The sequence below is a fragment of the Pseudophryne corroboree genome, chromosome 7 (genome assembly GCF_028390025.1).
Source record: "Pseudophryne corroboree isolate aPseCor3 chromosome 7, aPseCor3.hap2, whole genome shotgun sequence".
Classification (NCBI taxonomy): Eukaryota; Metazoa; Chordata; class Amphibia; order Anura; family Myobatrachidae; genus Pseudophryne; species Pseudophryne corroboree.
The window spans coordinates 350,205,232-350,231,591 of record NC_086450.1 but is presented as its reverse complement, the minus strand read 5'-3'; the positions used below and the strand labels follow the sequence as shown (position 1 = coordinate 350,231,591).

General features: G+C 49.3%; 1 protein-coding gene across 1 annotated transcript in view; it reads right to left on the bottom strand.

The window, feature by feature from the left end:
- Window positions 1-26,360, bottom strand: part of DNAH3 (dynein axonemal heavy chain 3) — a 952,415-nt gene that overhangs the window by 509,275 nt on the left and 416,780 nt on the right. The gene's annotated exons all lie outside the window — the stretch shown is intronic.

Sequence of the window (26,360 nt, the reverse complement as noted above, 5' to 3'; positions counted from 1 at the left end):
ATATCAGTAAAAAAAGGACTCCAAAACCTAAAATAAAATTGTCGGAGGAGAAGCGTAAACTTGCCAATATGCCATTTACCACACGGAGTGGCAAGGAACGGCTGAGGCCCTGGCCTATGTTCATGGCTAGTGGTTCAGCTTCACATGAGGATGGAAGCACTCAGCCTCTCGCTAGAAAACTGAAAAGACTCAAGCTGGCAAAAGCACCGCAAAGAACTGTGCGTTCTTTGAAATCCCAAATCCACAAGGAGAGTCCAATTGTGTCGGTTGCGATGCCTGACCTTCCCAACACTGGACGTGAAGAGCATGCGCCTTCCACCATTTGCACGCCCCCTGCAAGTGCTGGAAGGAGCACCCGCAGTCCAGTTCCTGATAGTCAGATTGAAGATGTCAGTGTTGAAGTACACCAGGATGAGGAGGATATGGGTGTTGCTGGCGCTGGGGAGGAAATTGACCAGGAGGATTCTGATGGTGAGGTGGTTTGTTTAAGTCAGGCACCCGGGGAGACACCTGTTGTCCGTGGGAGGAATATGGCCGTTGACATGCCAGGTGAAAATACCAAAAAAATCAGCTCTTCGGTGTGGAGGTATTTCACCAGAAATGCGGACAACAGGTGTCAAGCCGTGTGTTCCCTTTGTCAAGCTGTAATAAGTAGGGGTAAGGACGTTAACCACCTCGGAACATCCTCCCTTATACGTCACCTGCAGCGCATTCATAATAAGTCAGTGACAAGTTCAAAAACTTTGGGTGACAGCGGAAGCAGTCCACTGACCAGTAAATCCCTTCCTCTTGTAACCAAGCTCACGCAAACCACCCCACCAACTCCCTCAGTGTCAATTTCCTCCTTCCCCAGGAATGCCAATAGTCCTGCAGGCCATGTCACTGGCAATTCTGACGAGTCCTCTCCTGCCTGGGATTCCTCCGATGCATCCTTGCGTGTAACGCCTACTGCTGCTGGCGCTGCTGTTGTTGCCGCTGGGAGTCGATGGTCATCCCAGAGGGGAAGTCGTAAGCCCACTTGTACTACTTCCAGTAAGCAATTGACTGTTCAACAGTCCTTTGCGAGGAAGATGAAATATCACAGCAGTCATCCTACTGCAAAGCGGATAACTGAGTCCTTGACAACTATGTTGGTGTTAGACGTGCGTCCGGTATCCGCCGTTAGTTCACAGGGAACTAGACAATTTATTGAGGCAGTGTGCCCCCGTTACCAAATACCATCTAGGTTCCACTTCTCTAGGCAGGCGATACCGAGAATGTACACGGACGTCAGAAAAAGACTCACCAGTGTCCTAAAAAATGCAGTTGTACCCAATGTCCACTTAACCACGGACATGTGGACAAGTGGAGCAGGGCAGGGTCAGGACTATATGACTGTGACAGCCCACTGGGTAGATGTATGGACTCCCGCCGCAAGAACAGCAGCGGCGGCACCAGTAGCAGCATCTCGCAAACGCCAACTCTTTCCTAGGCAGGCTACGCTTTGTATCACCGCTTTCCAGAATACGCACACAGCTGAAAACCTCTTACGGCAACTGAGGAAGATCATCGCGGAATGGCTTACCCCAATTGGACTCTCCTGTGGATTTGTGGCATCGGACAACGCCAGCAATATTGTGTGTGCATTAAATATGGGCAAATTCCAGCACGTCCCATGTTTTGCACATACCTTGAATTTGGTGGTGCAGAATTTTTTAAAAAACGACAGGGGCGTGCAAGAGATGCTGTCGGTGGCCAGAAAAATTGCGGGACACTTTCGGCGTACAGGCACCACGTACAGAAGACTGGAGCACCACCAAAAACTACTGAACCTGCCCTGCCATCATCTGAAGCAAGAAGTGGTAACGAGGTGGAATTCAACCCTCTATATGCTTCAGAGGTTGGAGGAGCAGCAAAAGGCCATTCAAGCCTATACAATTGAGCACGATATAGTAGGTGGAATGCACCTGTCTCAAGTGCAGTGGAGAATGATTTCAACGTTGTGCAAGGTTCTGATGCCCTTTGAACTTGCCACACGTGAAGTCAGTTCAGACACTGCCAGCCTGAATCAGGTCATTCCCCTCATCAGGCTTTTGCAGAAGAAGCTGGAGGCATTGAAGAAGGAGCTAAAAGGGAGCGATTCCGCTAGGCATGTGGGACTTGTGGATGCAGCCCTTAATTCGCTTAACAAGGATTCACGGGTGGTCAATCTGTTGAAATCAGAGCACTACATTTTGGCCACCGTGCTCGATCCTAGATTTAAAGCCTACCTTGGATCTCTCTTTCCGGCAGACACAGGTCTGCTGGGGTTGAAAGACCTGCTGGTGACAAAATTGTCAAGTCAAGCGGAACGCGACCTGTCAACATCTCCTCCTTCACATTCTCCCGCAACTGGGGGTGCGAGGAAAAGGCTCAGAATTCCGAGCCCACCCGCTGGCGGTGATGCAGGGCAGTCTGGAGCGACTGCTGATGCTGACATCTGGTCCGGACTGAAGGACCTGACAACGATTACGGACATGTCGTCTACTGTCACTGCATATGATTCTCTCAACATTGATAGAATGGTGGAGGATTATATGAGTGACCGCATCCAAGTAGGCACGTCACACAGTCCGTACTTATACTGGCAGGAAAAAGAGGCAATTTGGAGGCCCTTGCACAAACTGGCTTTATTCTACCTAAGTTGCCCTCCCACAAGTGTGTACTCCGAAAGAGTGTTTAGTGCCGCCGCTCACCTTGTCAGCAATCGGCGTACGAGGTTACATCCAGAAAATGTGGAGAAGATGATGTTCATTAAAATGAATTATAATCAATTCCTCCGCGGAGACATTGACCAGCAGCAATTGCCTCCACAAAGTACACAGGGAGCTGAGATGGTGGATTCCAGTGGGGACGAATTGATAATCTGTGAGGAGGGGGATGTACACGGTGATATATCGGAGGGTGAAGATGAGGTGGACATCTTGCCTCTGTAGAGCCAGTTTGTGCAAGGAGAGATTAATTGCTTCTTTTTTGGGGGGGGTCCAAACCAACCCGTCATATCAGTCACAGTCGTGTGGCAGACCCTGTCACTGAAATGATGGGTTGGTTAAAGTGTGCATGTCCTGTTTTGTTTATACAACATAAGGGTGGGTGGGAGGGCCCAAGGACAATTCCATCTTGCACCTCTTTTTTCTTTTCTTTTTCTTTGCATCATGTGCTGATTGGGGAGGGTTTTTTGGAAGGGACATCCTGCGTGACACTGCAGTGCCACTCCTAGATGGGCCCGGTGTTTGTGTCGGCCACTAGGGTCGCTAATCTTACTCACACAGTCAGCTACCTCATTGCGCCTCTTTTTTTCTTTGCGTCATGTGCTGTTTGGGGAGGGTTTTTTGGAAGGGACATCCTGCGTGACACTGCAGTGCCACTCCTAGATGGGCCCGGTGTTTGTGTCGGCCACTAGGGTCGCTAATCTTACTCACACAGTCAGCTACCTCATTGCGCCTCTTTTTTTCTTTGCGTCATGTGCTGTTTGGGGAGGGTTTTTTGGAAGGGACATCCTGCGTGACACTGCAGTGCCACTCCTAGATGGGCCCGGTGTTTGTGTCGGCCACTAGGGTCGCTAATCTTACTCACACAGTCAGCTACCTCATTGCGCCTCTTTTTTTCTTTGCGTCATGTGCTGTTTGGGGAGGGTTTTTTGGAAGGGACATCCTGCGTGACACTGCAGTGCCACTCCTAGATGTGCCCGGTGTTTGTGTCGGCCACTAGGGTCGCTAATCTTACTCACACAGCTACCTCATTGCGCCTCTTTTTTTCTTTGCGTCATGTGCTGTTTGGGGAGGGTTTTTTGGAAGGGCCATCCTGCGTGACACTGCAGTGCATCTCCTAGATGGGCCCGGTGTTTGTGTCGGCCACTAGGGTCGCTAATCTTACTCACACAGTCAGCTACCTCATTGCGCCTCTTTTTTTCTTTGCGTCATGTGCTGTTTGGGGAGGGTTTTTTGGAAGGGACATCCTGCGTGACACTGCAGTGCCACTCCTAGATGGGCCCGGTGTTTGTGTCGGCCACTAGGGTCGCTAATCTTACTCACACAGTCAGCTACCTCATTGCGCCTCTTTTTTTCTTTGCGTCATGTGCTGTTTGGGGAGGGTTTTTTGGAAGGGCCATCCTGCGTGACACTGCAGTGCCACTCCTAGATGGGCCCGGTGTTTGTGTCGGCCACTAGGGTCGCTAATCTTACTCACACAGCTACCTCATTGCGCCTCTTTTTCTCTTTGCGTCATGTGCTGTTTGGGGAGGGTTTTTTGGAAGGGCCATCCTGCGTGACACTGCAGTGCCACTCCTAGATGGGCCCGGTGTTTGTGTCGGCCACTAAGGTCGCTAATCTTACTCACACAGCTACCTCATTGCGCCTCTTTTTTTCTTTGCGTCATGTGCTGTTTGGGGAGGGTTTTTTGGAAGGGACATCCTGCGTGACACTGCAGTGCCACTCCTAGATGGGCCCGGTGTTTGTGTCGGCCACTAGGGTCGCTTATCTTACTCACACAGCGACCTCGGTGCAAATTTTAGGACTAAAAATAATATTGTGAGGTGTGAGGTATTCAGAATAGACTGAAAATGAGTGTAAATTATGGTTTTTGAGGTTAATAATACTTTGGGATCAAAATGACCCCCAAATTCTATGATTTAAGCTGTTTTTTAGTGTTTTTGGAAAAAAACACCCGAATCCAAAACACACCCGAATCCGACAAAAAAAATTCGGTGAGGTTTTGCCAAAACGCGTTCGAACCCAAAACACGGCCGCGGAACCGAACCCAAAACCAAAACACAAAACCCGAAAAATTTCAGGCGCTCATCTCTAGCAAGACTCTGGGAATCCAATTGTTACCAGTAGGTGCGTGATTAACTGACAGCACAGCGGGGAGCCGGTGGATCTTTAGCAGTGAAGGCTGCAGACGGGCCTCTGGGACGGAGGTGATATCTGGACCACGGGAATCACACAGGAATGCACGGAGAGAGCTCAGAGCTAGAGCACAGCGTTGATACAACAAAGCACTGGCCCAGAGTAACATAATCCCAGCCTACTTAAAGGCAGCACAAGCACGGGATTGGCTTACACCTGCCCACAGGTGTTTTCACAAGTGCTCTGTATTACCTATTTGGTCTCCAACATGGCCACCTCCTATACAGCAGACAAACCGCAGTGCCTTAGGCCATTTGGTCCCGGCACTCACAGTTCCCAGACTCTGCATTACCTGTGCCACTGATCACGCCGCGTCCCCACACGGGCACACAGCACCGCGAGCAACCGCACTGGCAACGGATGAACCCCAGAACCCGCAAAGGTAAGAGACCGGTTCGTGACACGTGCTTTCCTAGGCTGTGCAGGAATATAAGGCAAAATATCAGAATTACCAGCTATAGCTGTGGAGACCAGGCCCGAGAACCTTTCTCCACACAATCCTCAGCCTTCCATATGCCTCTTAAGTCGGCATCATCTGTCCAATGTATATTCTACAGGACACGTCAAGCAGAAATCGACATAGCTTTTGTCTCTAGGACCCAGTATACTCATGTCCCTTTGGGCATGCTTTATAATTATATATCTATCACTTAAGACAGCATCTTAAAATATTTATATGCATACTAGGGTCTCAATCTCTGCTGATAAGGTACCTGTCCACGCTGCCACAGCGCTATAAACCCATGCCGACACAATCGCCGGTCTGGGTAGTATACTAGAATGTGCACACTATCTGCAGGATCCCTGAGAATAGCTAGTGCAAACAGGACACCCAAGGGGAAGATTCTCAACACATCCTGGCCCTAGTGGGGAAAGGATACAGCCTGAGAATTCTCTTGTGGGAAGCTGCCGTCTCTTGTCTGGAGATTCCCGCTCTTTATCCTCATGAGAGGAGGGAAATTTACCTCAGCATTCTTCCCCTTAACATGTGTACTCTCGTGTCAGGAACAGATGAGTCATCAGTGATATGCAAATCATCTTTTACTCCAATAATCATATATTGAATATCTTTTAGCCCTCTTGGCTGTAACTTTGCATTATCGTAGTCGACAGTGGAGTTAAACTCTGTGTCGATACTTTGTTATTTTGGATAGTGAACATAGAGAGACTCTGAAGGACTCTGTGACATAGGGACAGACCAGGGTAGATTTCCTTTCTGTTCCCTAACCTTTTGTGCAATAATTTTACCTCAGCACTTACACATATCCAAACAGGTGTCGGCGTTGTCGACGGAGACACCCTCCCACACACATATCCGCTCTATCACCTCCTTAGAGGAGCCTTTTACCTCAGACATGTCGACACACGCGTACCGACACACCACACACACAGGGGATGCTCTATTTGAAGACAGTTCCCCCACCAGGCCCTTTGGAGAGACAGAGAGAGAGTATGCCAGCACACACCACAGCGCTATATAATACAGGGATGTACACTATACTGAGTGATTTTTCCCCTATAGCAGCTTATATACACAGTTTTTCGCCTAAATTTATGTGCCCCCCCTCTCTTTTTTACCCTTTGTGTACCAGGATACTGCAGGGGAGAGCCTGGGGAGCTTCCTTCCAGCTGAGCTGTGAAGAGAAAATGGCGCCGGTGTGCTGAGGAAGAAGGCCCGGCCCCCTCAGCGGCGGGCTTCTGTCCTTTTATGTACTTTAATGGTGGGGGTTAATGCACATATACAGTTTATCAGACTGTATTATGTGCTTTTCGCCAAGTAAGGTAATCTAATTGCTGCCCAGGGCGCCCCTCCCCCCCCAGCGCCCTGCACCCATCAGTGACCGGAGTGTGTGGTGTGCTAAGGGAGCAATGGCGCACAGCTGCAGTGCTGTGCGCTACCTTAATGAAGACCGGAGTCTTCAGCCGCCGATTTTCAACTTCTCTTCGTTCTTCTGGCTCTGCAAGGGGGACGGCGGCACGGCTCCGGGACCGGACGACCGAGGACTGGGCCTGTGTTCGATCCCTCTGGAGCTAATGGTGTCCAGTAGCCTTAGAAGCCCAAGCTAGCTGCAAGCAGGTAGATTCGCTTCTCTCCCCTCAGTCCCACGTAGCAGTGAGTCTGTTGCCAGCAGATCTCACTGAAAATAAAAAACCTAACAAATACTTTCTTTTCTAGTACAAAAAACAAGTGTAAATTTGGTGCTTCAAACGGAGAGCTGCAAAAACCTCTAAGCCCACCTGTAGGACCAAAATATAGTTTAAAAGGAGAATGTGTGGTTTTTGCGCTATCTCCTGTTGTGATAGGGTGAAATCACTGTGTAGGTGAATCAAGATGAGTTCACAGTTTGTAGTTCCAAGAAAATGCCCAAAAAACGTAATTTCCCTTATTCTTTCTGTTGAGTCATCGGTTCTCCAACTCCTTCTTCAATTTTGGTTCAGAGGGATATTAATTCTTCATCTGCCGGGCACTGTCCAATATCAAAAAGCTTTTGTCATTCACCCGATCTGCTAGGAGAGGGCAATTAGCATAGGAGAGGGCTAATTGCCCTCTCCTAGCAGATCGGGTGAATGACAAAAGCTTTTTGATATTGGACAGTGCCCGGCAGATGAAGAATTAATATCCCTCTGAACCAAAATTGAAGAAGGAGTTGGAGAACCGATGACTCAACAGAAAGAATAAGGGAAATTACGTTTTTTGGGCATTTTCTTGGAACTACAAACTGTGAACTCATCTTGATTCACCTACACAGTGATTTCACCCTATCACAACAGGAGATAGCGCAAAAACCACACATTCTCCTTTTAAACTTTCTTTTCTAGGAAGCTCAGGAGAGCCCCTAGGGTGCATCCAGCTCTGGCCGGGCACAGATACTAACTGAGGTCTGGAGGAGGGGCATAGAGGGAGGAGCCAGTGCACACCAGATATAGTACCTAATCTTTCTTTTAAGAGTGCCCAGTCTCCTGCGGAGCCCGTCTATACCCCATGGTCCTTACGGAGTACCCAGCATCCACTAGGACGTCAGAGAAAAGGGCATTACTAATGTGTGGCATAATGTGAATGTGGCATTATTGTGTGGCATAATGTGTATAAGGGCATTACTAATGTGTGGCATAAGATGTAAGGGGGATTACTGTGTGGCGTAACATGTATAAAGGGCACTATTGTGAGGTATAATGTTAATAAGGAGCAAAACAGTGTGGTGTAATGTGAAAAAGGGACACTACTGTGAGGCATAACGTGAATAAGGGGTACTATTGTGTGACATAATATGAACGAGGGACACTATTGTGTGATATGATGTGAATAAGGTTGCACTACTGTAATTTGAATTGGGAGTACTATTGTGTGACCATGTCCCTTTCCACAAAGAACATGCTACCTTTTTTGGCTTGCAGTGGAGAGGATCTAAACGGTCAGAATCCCAACAGTGGAATCCTGACAGTCAGAATGCCAATTGATTCTGGAGAGTGCTCTAACTCTAACCCTAGTCCTAACACTAACACGAACCCTAACCCACCACTCCAACATGCCTAATCCTAACTCTCCCCTTCCATATTTGTAACTGTAACTGTAAACCCCCCCCCACGCGCACGGCCTAACCATATATCTAACCGTCCCCTCCCACAGCCGAACCCTAACCCTCTCCCTAGTGCCTAACATTAAAACTAAACCTAACCACAATACTTAACATCGGTGTATGTTGGCATTGTAACAGGCGGGATTCCGCTGTTGGGATTATGACCATTGGAATACTGGCCGCCAGGATCCTGATTACATCTCGTTGAATGTCATATCCATAGACGTGTTGTTGCTGATGAACTCATGTTGGTTGACCTGGCACCTACAGTACTGTTATCACTTTTGTGTTGATCATACTGCATCTGTCATGTACCCCAGCCCTTTTCTTGTAAATGACAGCTGAAATAGTGATACCATCAAAAGCAAGTAGGCTGGCACATAATATGTAGTGGATCATGATAGTGGATATGATACATTAATCAGAGGAGGATGGAAGGATAAAACATCAAACTAATTTAATTCAAAGTAATGCAGTTGTAAGTCTGAGGGACTAATTATCAGATCCTTTATTCACAAAAATAATGCAGGAACCACACTTTATTTCTCTTACGTCCTAGAGGATGCTGGGGACTCCGTAAGGACCATGGGGTATAGACAGGCTCCGCAGGAGACATGGGCACTATAAAGAACTTTTAGTATGGGTGTGCACTGGCTCCTCCCTCTATGCCCCTCCTCCAGACCTCAGTTGGATTCTGTGCCCAGAGCAGACTGGATGCACTGCAGGGGAGCTCTACTGAGTTTCTCTGATAAAAGAATTTTGTTAGGTTTTTTATTTTCAGGGAGCACTGCTGGAAACAGGCTCCCTGCATCGTGGGACTAAGGAGAGAGAAGCAGACCTACTTAAGTGATAGGCTCTGCTTCTTAGGCTACTGGACACCATTAGCTCCAGAGGGTCGGAACACAGGTGTCGTTCTCGCTGTTCATCCCAGAGCCGCGCCGCCGTCCTCCTCGCAGAGCCGGAAGATAGAAGCCGGGTGAGTATAGGAAGCAAGGAGACTTCAAAGGCGGCAGAAGACTTCAGATCTTTGTGAGGTACCGCGCAGCGTTTGCGCTGCGCGCCATTGCTCCCACGCACACAGCGGCACAGCAAGGGTGCAGGGCACAGGGGGGGCGCCCTGGGCAGCAATTTTTACCTCATATATAGGCTGGCACAAGTATAGATACTGCTGAGGCAGTATATAAAGCCCTGCCAATATAAAGAAACAGCGGGACCGAAGCCCGCCATCGAGGGGGCGGAACTTGTTCCCTCAGCTCTAACCAGCACCATTTTCTCCACAGCTTGCTGCAGAGAAGCTGCTCCCGGACTCTTCCCCTGCTGTACACAAGTAACAGGGTGCAAAACGAGGGGGGGGGGGGGGGGGGCACATTAATTTGGTGCAAAATGTATTATTATAAAAGCGCTTACTAGTCTGGGACTTTGTTTCAGAACCACAGGGCGCTGGGTGTGAGCTGGCATACTTTCTCTCTGTCTCTCCAAAGGGCCTTATTGTGGGTCTGTCCCCATATCCATATATCCCAGTGTGTGTGGGGTGTCAGTACGTGTGTGTCGACATGTCTGAAGCGGAAGGCTCTTCTAGGCAGGATGCAGAGCAGATGGTAGTATTGTCTCCGGAGGCACCGCCGATGGCTAATTGGGTTGACATGTGGAATGTTTTGAATGCGAATGTGGCTTTATTACATAAGAGATTGGACAAAGCAGAGTCCAAATGCCAACCAGGGAGTCACTCCATGGCTCTTACTGTGTCACAAGACCCTTCAGGGTCCCAAAAACGTCCCTTTACCCAGATAGCAGACACTGATACCGACACGGATTCCGACTCCAGTGTCGACTATGATGAGGCAAAGTAGCACCCAAGGGTGGCAAAGAGTATTCAATACATGATTATTGCGATAAAAGATGTATTACATATCACAGAGGACCCGTCTGTCCCGGACACACGGGTCTGTATGTTTAAGAGGAAGAAACCTAAGGTAACATTTCCCCCATCACATGAGCTGAACGCTTTATTTGAAAAGGCTTGGAAAACTCCAGACAAGAGGCTGCAGATTCCCAAGAGAATTATAATGGCATATCCTTTCCCCCCACAGGACAGGTTACGCTGGGAATCCTCACCCAAGGTGGACAAGGCCCTTACGCGCTTGATCGCAGGCAAGAAACTACCTTAAAATCAATTTATGCGACTACGGGAGCCCTGCTCAGACCGGCGGTAGCGTCGGCATGGGTGGGGAGCGCAATTGCAGCATGGGCAGATAACTTGTCATCTGACATGGACACCCTCGATAAAGACAGTGTTTTGTTGACATTAGGTCACATAAAGGACGCAGCGTTATATATGAGGGAGGCTGCGAGAGATATTGGCAAATGCCATGGCAATTTCAGCTAGGAGGTCACTGTGGACCCACCAATGGACTGGGGATGCTGACTCCAAGAGACTTATGGAGGCTTTACCTTACAAGGGTGAAGTTCTGTTTAGGGAAGGCCTTGCGGACCTGGTTTCCACAGCTACCGCGGGTAAGTCATCTTTTCTGCCTTACATTCCCCCAGAGCGAAAGAAAACACCTCAATACCAGATGCAGTCGGTCTCATAAATTCAGAAAGGGGCACGGTTCATCCTTCCTCGCTAGAGGTAGAGGTAGTGTCAGACTTGGTTTTGTCTGTGTCCCCGGAGGGGGCGCTAGTGGGTCAGTGGAGGTGGATGGGAGAAAACGAGGAGGCTGGATTATGTTTCTGCGCATGAGCGCAATGATATTTATTAAACAGATGGTTCACAAAACGGCAGCAGAAAATAACAGTAGGAAATGCAAATGTCAATTGTACAGCGTGGCAGCTGAAAGTCTATGGTTACAGAATGAATGGTGACTGATGAAATGATAACCGGTAGTGATGATAACAGATGAGTGATAACTTGGCAGAGAATATTCTGGTATGGGAACCAGAGCAGATTAAAACATGGAACCAGCAGAGATGGTGTTGTATGGCAAACCTGGTAGCAGAGGCAGGAGTCTGACTATATCCACAGTGCAGGTGATGAGGCACTGGCAGCATGCAAGCTGCATCACAGGTGGGGAGATGGAACACACCTGGAGTCAGTCTCTACTGCTAGGCTGAAGCACACAGAGATGGTGGTGAGTGTGAAGCCTGTAGATGAAAGCAGGTATTGCTGGGGCTTGTAGTTCCACGGAGCTGTGAGAAGTAACCAGGAGTACAGAGTCTTAAGTAGATAGCCAGGAACACGGAACAGCAGGTAGGTATCCAGGTACACGGAGGAAACAGGAACCAGATCCTTACACATGAGTCGCAGGAGTGACACAAAGTTCAGGATCCCTGCAGACTGATCCTGCAGCTTCATATATACCCCTTGTTACACAGTCATTGGTGGAGTGAAGAAAAGTGGGTGCGGCCAAGCACCGGATTGGCCGCCGTATGCTGACTGCTGGAGGCTGTCATGGCGGCGCCCATGCCGCGGCCTAGCGGGAACGCGGCGTGCTACACGCCCGCTATCACAGGAGCGCTCCCAGGCCCAGGATGGCGTCTGATGGCAGAGACGCGGATGACAGATGAACGCAGGGACCCAGGACGGAGTCCGCAGCGGCGGACAGATGTCACCGTGGTGAGTCGATTCCTGACAGTACCCCCCCCTTTAAGGGTGGGCACCGAACACCCACGTGGCTTGGAAGGATGAGTGTTATGGAAGACACGGACCAACCTTGGAGCATGGACATCCAACGAATTTACCCAACTTCTCTCCTCTGGGCCATAACCGGACCAATCGACAAGGTATTGAAGACGTCCATACCGGCAACGGGAATCCAGAATCTTGCCAATCTCGAACTCCACGCCCCGCTGAGTTCGAACTTTGGGACCAACTGGAAGAGCTCTTTGGAAACGATTCAGGACTAAAGGTCTGAGGAGAGAAACATGAAAAGCATTAGGTATTCGCAGAGAAGGTGGTAACTTCAGCTTGTAGGCCACAGGGTTGATGACTCTTTCGACAGGAAAGGGACCAATGAAACGTGGTGCAAATTTCATGGACGGGACCCTAAGACGGAGGTTCCGGGTAGACAGCCAAACCTTGTCCCCAGGTTTCAGGCTAGGAACTGCACGTCTTTTGCGATCAGCAAAGTATTTATACCGGCTGGAGGCCTTTTTGAGAGAAGTGTGAATCTTCCTCCAGATTGAAGAAAACTGACTCAGGGCAGTAGTGGCAGCAGGAACATCCATGTGAGGGAGTTCTTGGAAATCTGGAACACGAGGATGTTGCCCATACACTGCAAAGAATGGAGTTGTCTCAGTAGCAGTGTGGTAGCGGAAGTTGTGGGCAAACTCGGCCCATGGGAGCAGATCAAACCAGTCATCCTGAGAAGATGAAACATACAACCTTAAAAATGTCTCTAGTTCTTGATTTACCCTCTCTGTCTGCCCATTCGTCTGAGGGTGGTAAGATGACGAGAACTTCAGTTTAACCTGCATGGCAGAACAGAGAGCCCTCCAAAACCTCGCTACAAACTGTACACCTCGGTCGGATATTATTTCTGAGGGTAGACCATGTAAGCGGAAAATCTCCCGTAGGAAGATTTGGGCGAGTTTTGGGGCAGAAGGGAGACCCTGGAGAGGAACAAAATGGGCCATCTTGGTAAATCTGTCCACTACAACCCAGATGGTATTGTATCCTTGAGAAGGAGGAAGGTCAGAGATAAAGTCCATGGACAGGTGTGACCAAGGGCGACTAGGAACAGACAATGGTTGTAACTGACCTGCTGGAGACTGACGAGGAGTTTTGTACTGCACACACTTAGGACAGGATGCCACGAAATCCTTGATGTCAGCTTTCATCTTTGGCCACCAGTATGTCTCAGAGAGGAACTTGAAGGTTTTCAGAACACCGGGATGACCAGTGAACTTGGATTGATGGGCCCAAGACAGCAACTTGGGACGGAGTTCTGGGGAAACAAAAGTCTTACCAGGAGGAGGAGCTGGGGAGACTTGAGATGCAGCAAATACCACTGGACTCAGGATGGAATGTGGAACTGAGTCAGGCGTTTCCTCTTCGGATTCCATAGATCGGGATAAGGCGTCAGCTTTAACATTCTGCGAACCTGGGCGGAAATGAAGCTTAAAGTTAAAATGTGAGAAAAACATAGCCCACCTGGACTGGCGAGGATTAAGGCACTGAGCTGCCTTTAAATATAGCAGATTTTTATGATCCGTGTAGATGTTGAACGGATGTTTGGCCCCTTCCAGGAGATACCTCCATTCCTCGAGGGCCAGCTTAATCGCCAGTAGTTCTTGATCTCCAACGGAATAGTTAGCTTCTGCAGGGAGGAATTTACGAGAATAAAGTCCACAGGGGTGGATTTTCCCATCAGTTCCCTTCTGGGAGAGAACAGCTCCAACTCCAACTGTAGAGGCATCCACCTCCAACTCGAACGGTCTGTTTACATTTGGCTGGGACAGAACTGGAGCAGACATAAAGGCCAGCTTGATTTTCTGGAAGGCCGCTAAAGCCTCTTCTGACCAGTTGGAATGGTCTGCCCCTTTCCGAGTTAAGTTGGTAATAGGAGCGATGAGAGTGGAGAATCCCCGAATAAATTTCCTATAGTAGTTGGCAAATCCCAGGAACCGCTGAATAGACTTGAGAGAATTTGGAATGGACCAATTGGCAATGGCTTCCAACTTTGTCGGGTCCATCTGGAGATCCGATCCGGAAATTATATATCCCAGGAAGGGTATAGAGGAAACTTCAAAGGTACACTTGGATAGTTTACCGTAGAGCCGGTTCTCACGAAGACGTCGGAGGACTTCACGGACTTGTAGACGATGAGAGGGAAGATCTTGGGAGAAGATGAGGATATCATCCAGATAAACAACGAGGTATTTATACAGAACGTCACGGAAGATTTCGTTCACAAAGTGTTGGAACACTGCTGGGGCATTACTCAACCCGAATGGCATTACCAGGTACTCGTAATGACCATCTCGAGTGTTAAAAGCTGTCTTCCATTCGTCACCACTCCGGATTCTGATGAGGTTGTAGGCACCGCGGAGATCTAGCTTGGTGAAGATGCGGGCTCCTTTAACTCTGTCAAATAATTCGGTAATGAGTGGTAATGGATAACTATTTTTAATGGTAATGTCATTGAGACCCCGGTAGTCAATGCATGGACGCAGTCCTCCATCCTTCTTTTTAACAAAGAAGAAGCCTGCACCAGCGGGTGATGATGAAGGACGAATGAATCCCTTCTGTAAACTCTCCCTGATGTAGTCGCTCATCGCTTCAGTTTCGGGAACAGATAACGGGTAGGTACGCCCCCTAGGTGGCTTCTTGCCAGGAAGGAGATCGATGGGACAATCCCATTCTCTATGGGGCGGCAGGACATCCGCGGCTTTTTCACTGAAGACATCAGAGAAATCTTGATAAGCCGCAGGAAGACTTGACTGGGTTTTTACTTCAGTAGACTTAATTGGACAAACTTGGGCTAAACAGGACTGATGGCAATGTGAACCCCATGAAGTAAGTTGTAACGTTGACCAGTCAAACTGTGGATTGTGTAGCTGGAGCCAGGGCATGCCCAAAACGATCTCCTGGGTGGCTTGAGGAATGACTAAGAACTTTATTAATTCTGAGTGTAGGAACCCAACTCCCAAAACCACTGGTGCAGTTTGGTGAGAAATATTCCCCTTGGAGATTCGGCTACCATCCACGGCGGTAATGTAGACTGGGTAAGAAAGTTCACATACAGGCAAGCAAAATTTATTTACCGCAGCTTGGGTGATGAAATTTCCTGCGGCTCCACAGTCCACTAATGCTGATGCAGACTGAAGCCCAACTGAAGTCTCTAAAGTCACAGGAAGGATAAGGTCTTGATTAGAAGGAGCTTGTCTAGAAGATCCCAACTTGACTCCTCCTTTACAAGTCAGGATCTGGCGTTTCCCGAACGCACTGTGCAGGAACTAATCTGGTGACCTGCAGCCGCACAATAAAGACATAGTCTCTCACGAAGTCTTCTTGACCGCTCCTCAGGAGTTAGGCGGGACCTATTTATTTGCATAGGCTCATCAGAAAGTGGAGACTGGAACTGTACGGAAGGTATCATCCCTGATCTGCGTGGCTCACTCCGAGCACGTTCATTGTTGCGTTCGCGGATGCGAGAGTCCAACTTGATGCACAAGGAAATTAAATCGGACAATTGTACAGGAAGATCGCGGGTTGCCAGTTCGTCCTTGATCCGATCAGAGAGTCCATGCCAGAAAGCTGCTACCAGGGCTTGATTGTTCCACTGAATCTCTGCGGCCAACGTCTGGAACTGGATGACATATTGTCCCATACTACGGGTACCTTGACGAAGTTGGATTAGGTCGGCAGAAGCTGATGTTGCACGACCAGGCTCGTCAAAGATCCGTCTGAAGGTTGACACGAATTCTGCGTAGTTGTTAATCAGAGGGTCGGCACGTTCCCACAGAGGAGACACCCAACTCAAAGCAGATCCAGAAAGTAGAGAGATGATGTAGGCAACCTTGGATCTTGACGTGGGGAAGTTATGTGACAACAATTCAAACTGGATTTCACATTGGTTGAGAAACCCGCGACATAACTTTGGGCTGCCATCATACTTGCTTGGCACGGGCAGGTGCAGACGTGACACTGGAGCTGATGCAGCCGGCATAGAAGGACTCACAGTACTGGCAGGTGCTGGAGTAACAGGAACTGTAGGAGTGTGTACACTAGGCAGGGATTGCTGTAGTGTATCTATCCGGGAGGACATCCCTTGCAGGAACTGGAACATCTGCTGCTGCGCAGCCTCTTGACCATCCAAACGGGAGACCAGATTTTGCAAGGCCTCTGACCCCACACTCCGTCCACCATCCGAGTCCATCGATCCTGAACTTACTGTCAGACTTGGTTTTGTCTGTGTCCCCGGGGGGGCGCTAGTGGGTCAGTGGAGGTGGATGGGAGAAAACGAGGAGGCTGGATTATGTTTCTGCGCATGAGCGCAATGATATTTATTAAACAGATGGTTCACAAAACGGCAGCAGAAAATAACAGTAGGAAATGCAAATGTCAATTGTACAGCGTGGCAGCTGAAAGTCTATGGTAACAGAATGAATGGTGACTGATGAAATGATAACCGGTAGTGATGATAACAGATGAGTGATAACTTGGCAGAGAATATTCTGGTATGGGAACCAGAGCAGATTAAAACATGGAACCAGCAGAGATGGTGTTGTATGGCAAACCTGGTAGCAGAGGCAGGAGTCTGACTATATCCACAGTGCAGGTGATGAGGCACTGGCAGCATGCAAGCTGCATCACAGGTGGGGAGATGGAACACACCTGGAGTCAGTCTCTACTGCTAGGCTGAAGCACACAGAGATGGTGGTGAGTGTGAAGCCTGTAGATGAAAGCAGGTATTGCTGGGGCTTGTAGTTCCACGGAGCTGTGAGAAGTAACCAGGAGTACAGAGTCTTAAGTAGATAGCCAGGAACACGGAACAGCAGGTAGGTATCCAGGTACACGGAGGAAACAGGAACCAGATCCTTACACATGAGTCGCAGGAGTGACACAAAGTTCAGGATCCCTGCAGACTGATCCTGCAGCTTCATATATACCCCTTGTTACACAGTCATTGGTGGAGTGAAGAAAAGTGGGTGCGGCCAAGCACCGGATTGGCCGCCGTATGCTGACTGCTGGAGGCTGTCATGGCGGCGCCCATGCCGCGGCCTAGCGGGAACGCGGCGTGCTACACGCCCGCTATCACAGGAGCGCTCCCAGGCCCAGGATGGCGTCTGATGGCAGAGACGCGGATGACAGATGAACGCAGGGACCCAGGACGGAGTCCGCAGCGGCGGACAGATGTCACCGTGGTGAGTCGATTCCTGACAGGTAGGGGGAAAAGAACACCAGCTTAGGCTAGTTCCCAGGAACAAAAGTCCTCCCCGACCTCTACCAAATCCACCGCATGACGCTGGGGCCCCGCTGCGGGAGTCCGCGCCGGTGGGGGCACGTCTTCAGCTCTTCAGCCAGGTCTGGGTTCATTCGGACTTGGATCCTTGGGTGATAGGAATTGTGTCCCAAGGCTACAAACTGGAGTTCGAAGAGGTGCCTCCACGGCCTTGCCAGCTTCTCTCCCAGAGACAGCAATAATTTCGGCGGCTATACAAAAGCTGTGTCAACAGCAAGTGATTATCCAGGTTCCCCAGTTGCAACAGGGAAAGGGGTTCTATTCAACCCTGTTTGTGGTCCCGAAGCCGGACGGTTCGGTCACACCGATTCTGAACCTAAAATCCCTAAATCTATATTTGAAGAGATTCAAATTCAAAATGGAATCTCTCCGGGCAGTGATCTCCAGCCTGGAAGGGGGGGATTTTATGGTGTCACTAGACATAAAGGATGCATACCTTCATGTCCCCATATATCCTCCTCATCAGGCGTTCCTGAGATTCGCTGTGCAGGATTGTCATTACCAGTTTCAGACGTTGCCGTTTGGGCTCTCCACGGCCCCGAGAATTTTCACCAAGGTAATGTCAGAAATGATGGTACTCCTGCGCAAGTAGGGTGTCAAAATTATCCCGTACTTGGACGATCTCTTAATAAAAGCGAGATCAAGAGAACAATTACTGAAGAGCGTGGCTCTCTCTCTGAGGGTGCTACAACAACACGGCTGGCTTCTAAATTTGCCAAAGTCGCAGTTAGTCCCGACAACTCGGCTGTCGTTTTTGGGCATGATTCTGGACACGGAACAGCAGAGGGTTTTTCTCCCAGTGGAAAAAGCTCTGGAACTCCAGAATATGGTCAGGGTTCTGCTGAAACCAAAAAGAGTGTTGATTCATCAATGCACTCGAGTGTTGGGAAAGATGGTGGCGGCCTACGAGGCCATTCCGTTTGGCAGGTTCCATGCAAGAACTTTTCAGTGGGACCTACTGAGCAAGTGGTCAGGGTCCCATCTCCAAATGCATCAGATGATAAGCCTGTCCCCCAGGGCCAGGATTTCTCTCCTGTGGTGGCTCCAGAGTGCTCACCTTCTAGAGGGTCGCAGGTTTGGAATTCAAGATTGGGTTCTCGTGACCACGGACGCGAGCCTCCGGGGGTTGGGGAACAGTCACACACGGAAAAAACTTTCAGGGAATATGGTCAAGCCAGGAGGCTTGTCTGCACATAAACGTGCTGGAATTAAGGGCCATATACAACGGCCTGGGACAGGCGGAGCATCTCCTTCGCAACCTACCCGTTCTGATCCAGTCAGACAATATCACAGCCGTGGCGCATGTAAACCGCCAGGGCGGAACAAGAAGCAGAGCAGCAATGGTGGAGGCCACCAGGATTCTTCGCTGGGTGGAAAATCATGTAAGCGCTCTGTCCGCGGTATTCATTCCGGGAGTGGACAACTGGGAAGCAGACTTGCTCAGCAGACACGATCTCCATCCAGGAGAGTGGGGACTTCATCAAGAGGTCTTTGCAGAAGTGACAAGTTGTTTGGGACTCCCTCAAATAGACATAATGGCGTCACGCCTCAACAGGAAGCTTCGGACATATTGTTCACGGGCAAGGGACCCTCAGGCAATAGCAGTGGACGCGCTAGTAACACCGTGGGTGTATCAAGCGGTCTATGTGTTCCCTCCGCTTCCGCTCATCTCAAAAATATTGAGAATCATAAGAAGAACAAAAGTTCAGACGATACTCATTGTCCCAGATTGGCCTTGAAGGGCCTGGTATCCAGATCTTCAGGAAATGATCACAGAAGATCCTTGGCCGCTTCCTCTCAGAGAGGACCTGTTACAACAGGGGCCGTGTGTGTTCCAAGACTTACCGCGATTACGTTTGACGGCATGGTGGTTGAACACCAGATCCTAGCTAAGAAAGGTATTACAGGGGAAGTCATCCCTACTCTAATTAAAGCTAGGAAGGAAGTAACGGCGAAGCACTATCACCGTATCTGGAGGAAGTATGTGTCTTGGTGTGAATCCAAGAATGCTCCTACGGAAGAATTCCAGCTGGGTCGTTTTCTCCATTTTGTACAGTCAGGAGTGGATATGGGCATAAAGTTAGGTTCCATTAAGGTGCAGATTTCGGCCTTATCAATATTCTTTCAGAAGGAATTGGCCTCTCTTCCAGAAGTGCAGACTTTTGTGAAAGGAGTACTGCACATCCAACCTCCTTTTGTGCCCCCTGTGGCACCGTGGGACCTGAACGTGGTGTTGCAGTTCCTTAAATCACATTGGTTTGAACCACTTCAAACTGTTGAGTTAAAATTTCTCACGTGGAAACACATGAACCACCTATTGTGGTGCCGGTGGCTACGGATGTCTTGGAGGAGTCCAAATCTCTTGATGTAGTCAGGGCTTTAAAAATCTATGTAGCCAGAACGGCTCGTATTAGGAAAACAGAGGCTCTGTTTGTCCTATATGCGGCCAACAAGGTTGGCGCTCCTGCTTCCAAGCAGACTATTGCACGCTGGATCTGTAACACGATACAGCAGGCTCATTCTATGGCAGGATTGCCGTTACCAAAATCGGTGAAGGCCCATTCCACTAGGAAGGTGGGCTCTTTTTGGGCGGCTGCCCGAAGTGTCTCGGCATTACAGCTTTGCCGAGCAGCTACTTGGTCGGGTTCAAACACTTTTGCAAAATTCTATAAGTTTGATACCCTGGCTGATGAGAAGCTCCTGTTTGCTCAATCGGTGCTGCAGAGTCATCCGCACTCTCCCACCCGGTCTGGAGCTTTGGTATAAACCCCATGGTCCTTACGGAGTCCCCAGCATCCTCTAGGACGTAAGAGAAAATAAGATTTTAAACCTACCGGTAAATCTTTTTCTCCTAGTCCGTAGAGGATGCTGGGCGCCCGTCCCAGTGCGGAATAAATCTGCAGTACTTGCACATAGTTACTGATGTAGTTACACGAGAGTAGTGTACGGTTGAGATCAGACTGTTGCTGATTTCTGTTGTTCATGCTGTTAACTGGTTTAGTTATATACCATGTTATACGGTGTGTTTGTGGTGTGGGCTGGTATGTATCTCGCCCTTAATTAACAAAATCCTTTTCCTCGAAATGTCCGTCTCCTCTGGGCACAGTTCTATAACTGAGGTCTGGAGGAGGGGCATAGAGGGAGGAGCCAGCTCACACCCATTAAAAGGTCTTAGAGTGCCCATGGTCCTTATGGAGTCCCCAGCATCCTCTACGGACTAGGAGAAAAAGATTTACCGGTAGGTTTAAAATCTTATTTTATCAGGGCTATTTAAGAAGAGCCTAGTGCAGAATATCAGATCTACCACCTGCGATCTACCAATCTACGTATTCTTAAAGGGGACTGAGGTCTGGCCAACTTATCAGGCTCTTGAAAGTTGACATTAACAGGCATTTTCCAATGGAAAGAGCTATTGGAGTGCGAAGAGTGATTTCTACAGGTCCTCATGCTCCCACTGAATCTTTTTTTGTCCATACGTGGCCCAAGCTTTTACTTGCCAAGAAACACTTCCAGGGCAGAACCGGTCAGGGTTAATCTTCAAAATGACAGATTTCAACATGCGTTGAGAAATCTGATGGCAGCTGTGCCTGTGTTAATTCACTGCTAAATAGTCCCATAAAACATTCCTTATTGCTGCAAAATGTAACTATAAGGAATTATAAATTTGGGGACACCAACAATAAATAGGAGCCTGCGTTTTACATATACATATGATTAACTGATACTGTGTGTTGTCATTCTTTTGCCTACCATAATTTACTCCTAAAGCGTCTTTTTGTTTGCTCCTAAACTTTAGAATAACTATGGAATTACCTAACATACTGGAAAATGACACATTGTACAGTTATATAAAGCAGAATACAGATGTGTCCACCTACCTCTAGCCTCCCTCCAGGTTAAATAACCCTTCTAGTCACGACATGCTGTGGCGTGTCTTTACTTGCGACTTTTTCCATTAAGATGCTAATAGGACGCACACGCAGTTTATGCAGATTAAAATGTTATGCGGCAACCATATATTCTGTGTACGACTGCTGCTGTATCTGCATGCGAAATGGTACATTGCAGTGCTTACCTAGAAAACACTGTAACGTATTATTTCGTTTGCAATTACAGCCGCAGATGCATAGAGAATATAGGCATGCTGCATATAATTTTAATCAGCAGAGTCTGCTTGTGCGTCCAATTCACACAGAAATGCGAATAAGATGCATTTTCAACAAAAAAAGACACCTGATGCTAATGAAGATGCACAGGACTTGTCGGCTCACTCACGCCAGGCATCTTCCACTGCGTGGCATATTGAGGCAAGATGTGTGAGGACACACCTGTACTGTTGTTCTATTTAGCATTAAAAAGGATGTATCACCAGACTGACATAACGAGTTTTATGGTAAGAACTTACCTTTGTTAAAACTCTTTCTGCGAGGTACACTGGCCTCCACAAGGAATGGACAATGGGGTGTAGAGTAGGATCTTGATCCGAGGCACCAACAGGCTCAAAGCTTTGACTGTTCCCAGAATGCATAGCGCCGCCTCCTATATCCCTCTGCCTCCCTGCACAGGATCTCAGTTTTTAGTTAACCAGTCCAATGCAGTAGCAGGAAAAGAGACGACAACGGTTAGTAGCCACAACACCGCATTCTCACGACAGGAGACGTGTCAGCGGCTAATGCCATACCAACCCAAAGAAGCTAAGTGCGTCAGGGTGGGCGCCTTGTGGAGCCCAGTGTACCTCGCAGAAAGAGTTTTAACAAAGGTAAGTTCTTACCATAAAACTCGTTTTCTGCTGCGGGGTACACTGGGCTCCACAAGGAATGGACAATGGGGATGTCCTAAAGCAGTTCCTTATGGGAGGGGACACACTGTAGCGGGCACAAGAACCCGGCGTCCAAAGGAAGCATCCTGGGAAGCGGCAGTATCGAAGGCATAGAACCTTATGAACGTGTTCACAGAGGACCACGTAGCCGCCTTGAACAATTGTTCAAGGGTCGCACCACGTTGGGCCGCCCAAGAAGGTCCAACCGACCGAGTAGAATGGGCCTTAATGTGATCAGGAGCAGAGAGACCAGCCTTCACATAAGCATGTGCAATCACCATTCTAATCCATCTGGCCAGAGTTTGCTTGTGAGCAGGCCAGCCCCGTCTGTGAAACCCAAACACCACAAAAAGAGAATCAGATTTCCTAATAGGAGCAGTTCTCTTCACATAGATACGGAGAGCCCGTACCACATCCAAAGACCGCTCTTTGGGAGACAGATCAGGAGAAATAAGTGCCGGAACTACAATCTCCTGATTAAGGTGGAACGCAGAAACCACCTTAGGTAGATAGCCGGGACGAGTCCTAAGAACCGCCCGGTCACAGTGAAATATCAGATATGGGTAACTACAGGACAAGGTACCCAAATCTGACACTCTTCTAGCTGAAGCAATAGCCAGCAGAAACACCACCTTAAGGGAAAGCCACTTAAGGTCAGCTGAGCCAAGAGGTTCAAACGGAGACTCTTGTAACGCCTCCAAAACCACGACAAGTCCCAAGGAGCCACAGGCGGGATATAGGGAGGTTGGATACACAACACGCCCTGAGTAAAGGTATGCACATCAGGTAAGGTCGCAATTTTTCTCTGAAACCACACCAACAAGGCAGATATTTGAACCTTGAGGGAGGCCAGACGCAGGCCTAAGTCCAGGCCCTGCTGAAGAAAAGCCAACAACTTGGCTATACTAAACTTGGAAGCGTCATAATCGTTAGATGCGCACCAAACAAAGTAAGAATGCCAGACCCTATAGTAAATCCGAGCCGAAGCCGGTTTCCGGGCCTGCAACATAGTTTGAATGACCGCCTCAGAAAACCCTTTAGCCCTTAAGACGGAAGCTTCAAGAGCCACGCCGTCAAAGACAGCCGGGCTAGGTCCTGGTAGACACAGGGGCCCTGAACGAGGAGGTCTGGGCGTTGTGGAAGTAGAATTGCACGCTCTGACGATAGGCCTTGCAGGTCTGAGAACCAGTGCCGTCTGGGCCACGCTGGAGCTATGAGAAGCAGAATTCCTTTTTCTTGCTTGAACTTCCGAATTACCCTGGGCAGGAGTGACACCGGAGGGAACACGTACGGCAGCCGAAACCTCCACGGTACCGCCAGCGCATCCACGAATGCTGCTTGAGGATCCCTTGTCCTTGCTCCGAAGACCGGAACCTTGTGATTGTGTCGAGACGCCATCAGATCTACGTCTGGAAGGCCCCACCTTTCCACTAGGAGTTGAAACACTTCTGGATGGAGGCCCCACTCGCCGGCTTGCACGTCCTGACGACTGAGAAAGTCCGCTTCCCAATTCAGGACTTCTGGAATGAATATTGCCGATATGGCCGGTAGATGGCGTTCTGCCCACTGTAGAATCCGTGAGACTTCCTTCATTGCTAGGCGGCTTAGAGTGCCGCCTTGATGATTTATGTAAGCCACTGTGGTGGCGTTGTCCGACTGTACTTGAACAGGACGGTTCTGAATTAAATGCTGGGCTAGGTTCAAGGCATTGAAGACCGCCCACAATTCCAGAATATTGATCGAGAGGAGGGAAGCAGTTGGATATCCAGAACGGACGGCCCCTGCACAGTTGTTGGTCCCGGAGCCACCAGAGCAGCGACAGACGGACCTCCGGAGTCAATGAGATCATTTGAGACCTTGATCCGGTGAGGCAGGCTGTCCCATTTGGCTAGAATCAGCCTCTGGAGAGGGCGAGAGTGAAATTGAGCGTACTCCACCATGTCGAATGCTGACACCATGAGGCCCAGCACCTGCATCGCCGAATGTATCGACACTTGCGGACGAGATAGGAAGCAACGAATCCTGTCCTGAAGTTTCAGGACTTTCTCCTTATACAGGAACAACCGCTGGTTGTGAATGTCCAATAGTGCTCCCAGATGCACCATGCTCTGAGCAGGGATCAGGGATGACTTCTTCCAGTTGATGAGCCACCTGTGGGCTTGCAGAAACCGGACCGTCACATCTAGATGACACAGGAGAAGTTCTGGTGAATTTGCCAGGATTAACAAGTCGTCCAAATACGGCAGTATCCTGACCCCTTGACGGCGGAGTACCACCGTCATCACCGCCATGACTTTTGTAAATACTCGCGGAGCCATTGTCAAACCAAAAGGTAACACCCGAAACTGGTAATGGCAGTTGCCAAATGCAAATCTCAGGTATTGCTGATGAGACACTGCTATAGGAATACGCAGGTAAGCATCCTGTATATCCAGGGAGACCATGAAGTCCCCAGGTTCCAAGGCCAGAACTATAGAGCGAAGGGTTTCCATCCGGAACTTGGAAATCTTCACAAACCTGTTCAATGCCTTGAGGTTGAGAATGGGCCGGGAGGACCCATTCGGTTTCGGGACTAGAAACAGCGGAGAATAGTACCCCCGGCCCCTCTGCGCAAGAGGCACCTGTACTACGACTCCTGTATCCAGGAGGGTCTGTACCACTGAATGTAGAGTGTTTGCCTTTGTCTTGTCCAACGGGACATCTGTCTGGCAAAATCGATGAGGGGGTCGGTTTTTGAAGGCTATGGCGTAACCTTGAGTGACGACTTCCCGTACCCAGGCATCTGAAGTGGTCTTCAACCATTCCTGGGTATACCCTAGAAGCCGGCCCCCCACCCTGGGATCCCCCAGAGGGAGGCCCGCCATGTCATGCGGCAGGCTTATCTGTCTTGGAAGCTGGCTGACGGGCCGCCCTGGCTCTTTTGGGCTTAGGCTTACCAGGTTTGGAAGTGCGGGCCTGCTTGTTGTACGCCTGACCTTTTGCTTTACCTGAAGGAGGAAAGGGGCGAAAGGAAGTACCTTTAGCCTTCGACACAGAAGGAGCAGTACTTGGCAGACAGGCAGTTTTGGCAGTAGCCAAGTCAGCCACAATCTTATTTAAATCCTCCCCAAACAGAATATCTCCCTTAAAAGGGAGTACCTCCAGGGTTTTTCTAGAGTCCAGATCCACAGACCAGGATCTCAGCCACAATATCCGGCGAGCCAGGACTGACGTAGTAGAGGCCTTGGCTGCCAGGATACCTGCATCAGAAGCCGCCTCTTTAATATAACGAGAAGCTGTGACAATATAAGACAAGCATTGTCCAGCATGGTGAGAGGAGATTTCAGCATCTAACTCCAAGGCCCATGCTTCAATGGCCTCTGCAGCCCAAGTAGCTGCAATAGTGGGCATTTGTGCAGCACCCGTGAGGGTGTAAATTGCTTTCAGACAACCCTCCACACGTTTATCCGTAGGCTCTTTTAGAGACGTGACGGTGGTGACCGGTAGAGCTGAGGAAACCACCATCCTAGCCACATGTGAGTCCACTGGAGGAGGCGTTTCCCAATTATTAGACAGCTCCGGAGCGAGGGGATAGCGAGCCAGCATCTTCTTTTGAGGCACAAACTTCGTACCCGGGTTTTCCCAGGGTTTCTGACGTATATCAATTAGGTGGCCAGAGTGAGGTAAAACTTGTTTAATCACCTTCTGACGCTTGAACCTATCTGGTTTCTTAGGAGGAACGGATGGCTCGGGATCATCCGTAATCTGTAAAATTAAGTTAATAGCCTCCAAAAGGTCAGGAACATCCACATGTGAACCACCCTCCCCATCAGCCGTATCTGAGTCAGAACCTGTGGGGTCAGTGTAAGTGCCGTCTTCATCCGACGAGGTGTCAGTGAGAGCAGTGGATTGTGAGGAGACAAGCGCTCGCTTAGAGGACCCCTTGGACGTAGGCGAGCGACGGTCAGACTTTTTAGTAGTCAGGGACTGGTTCAACTTCTATATTTGAGCAGTTAAATCGTCCGCCCACGGCGCGTTAGCTGCAGAAGCGTGGAAAAAGCGGCCCATGGCGGGTCATTATTTGCCCCCGTTGCCA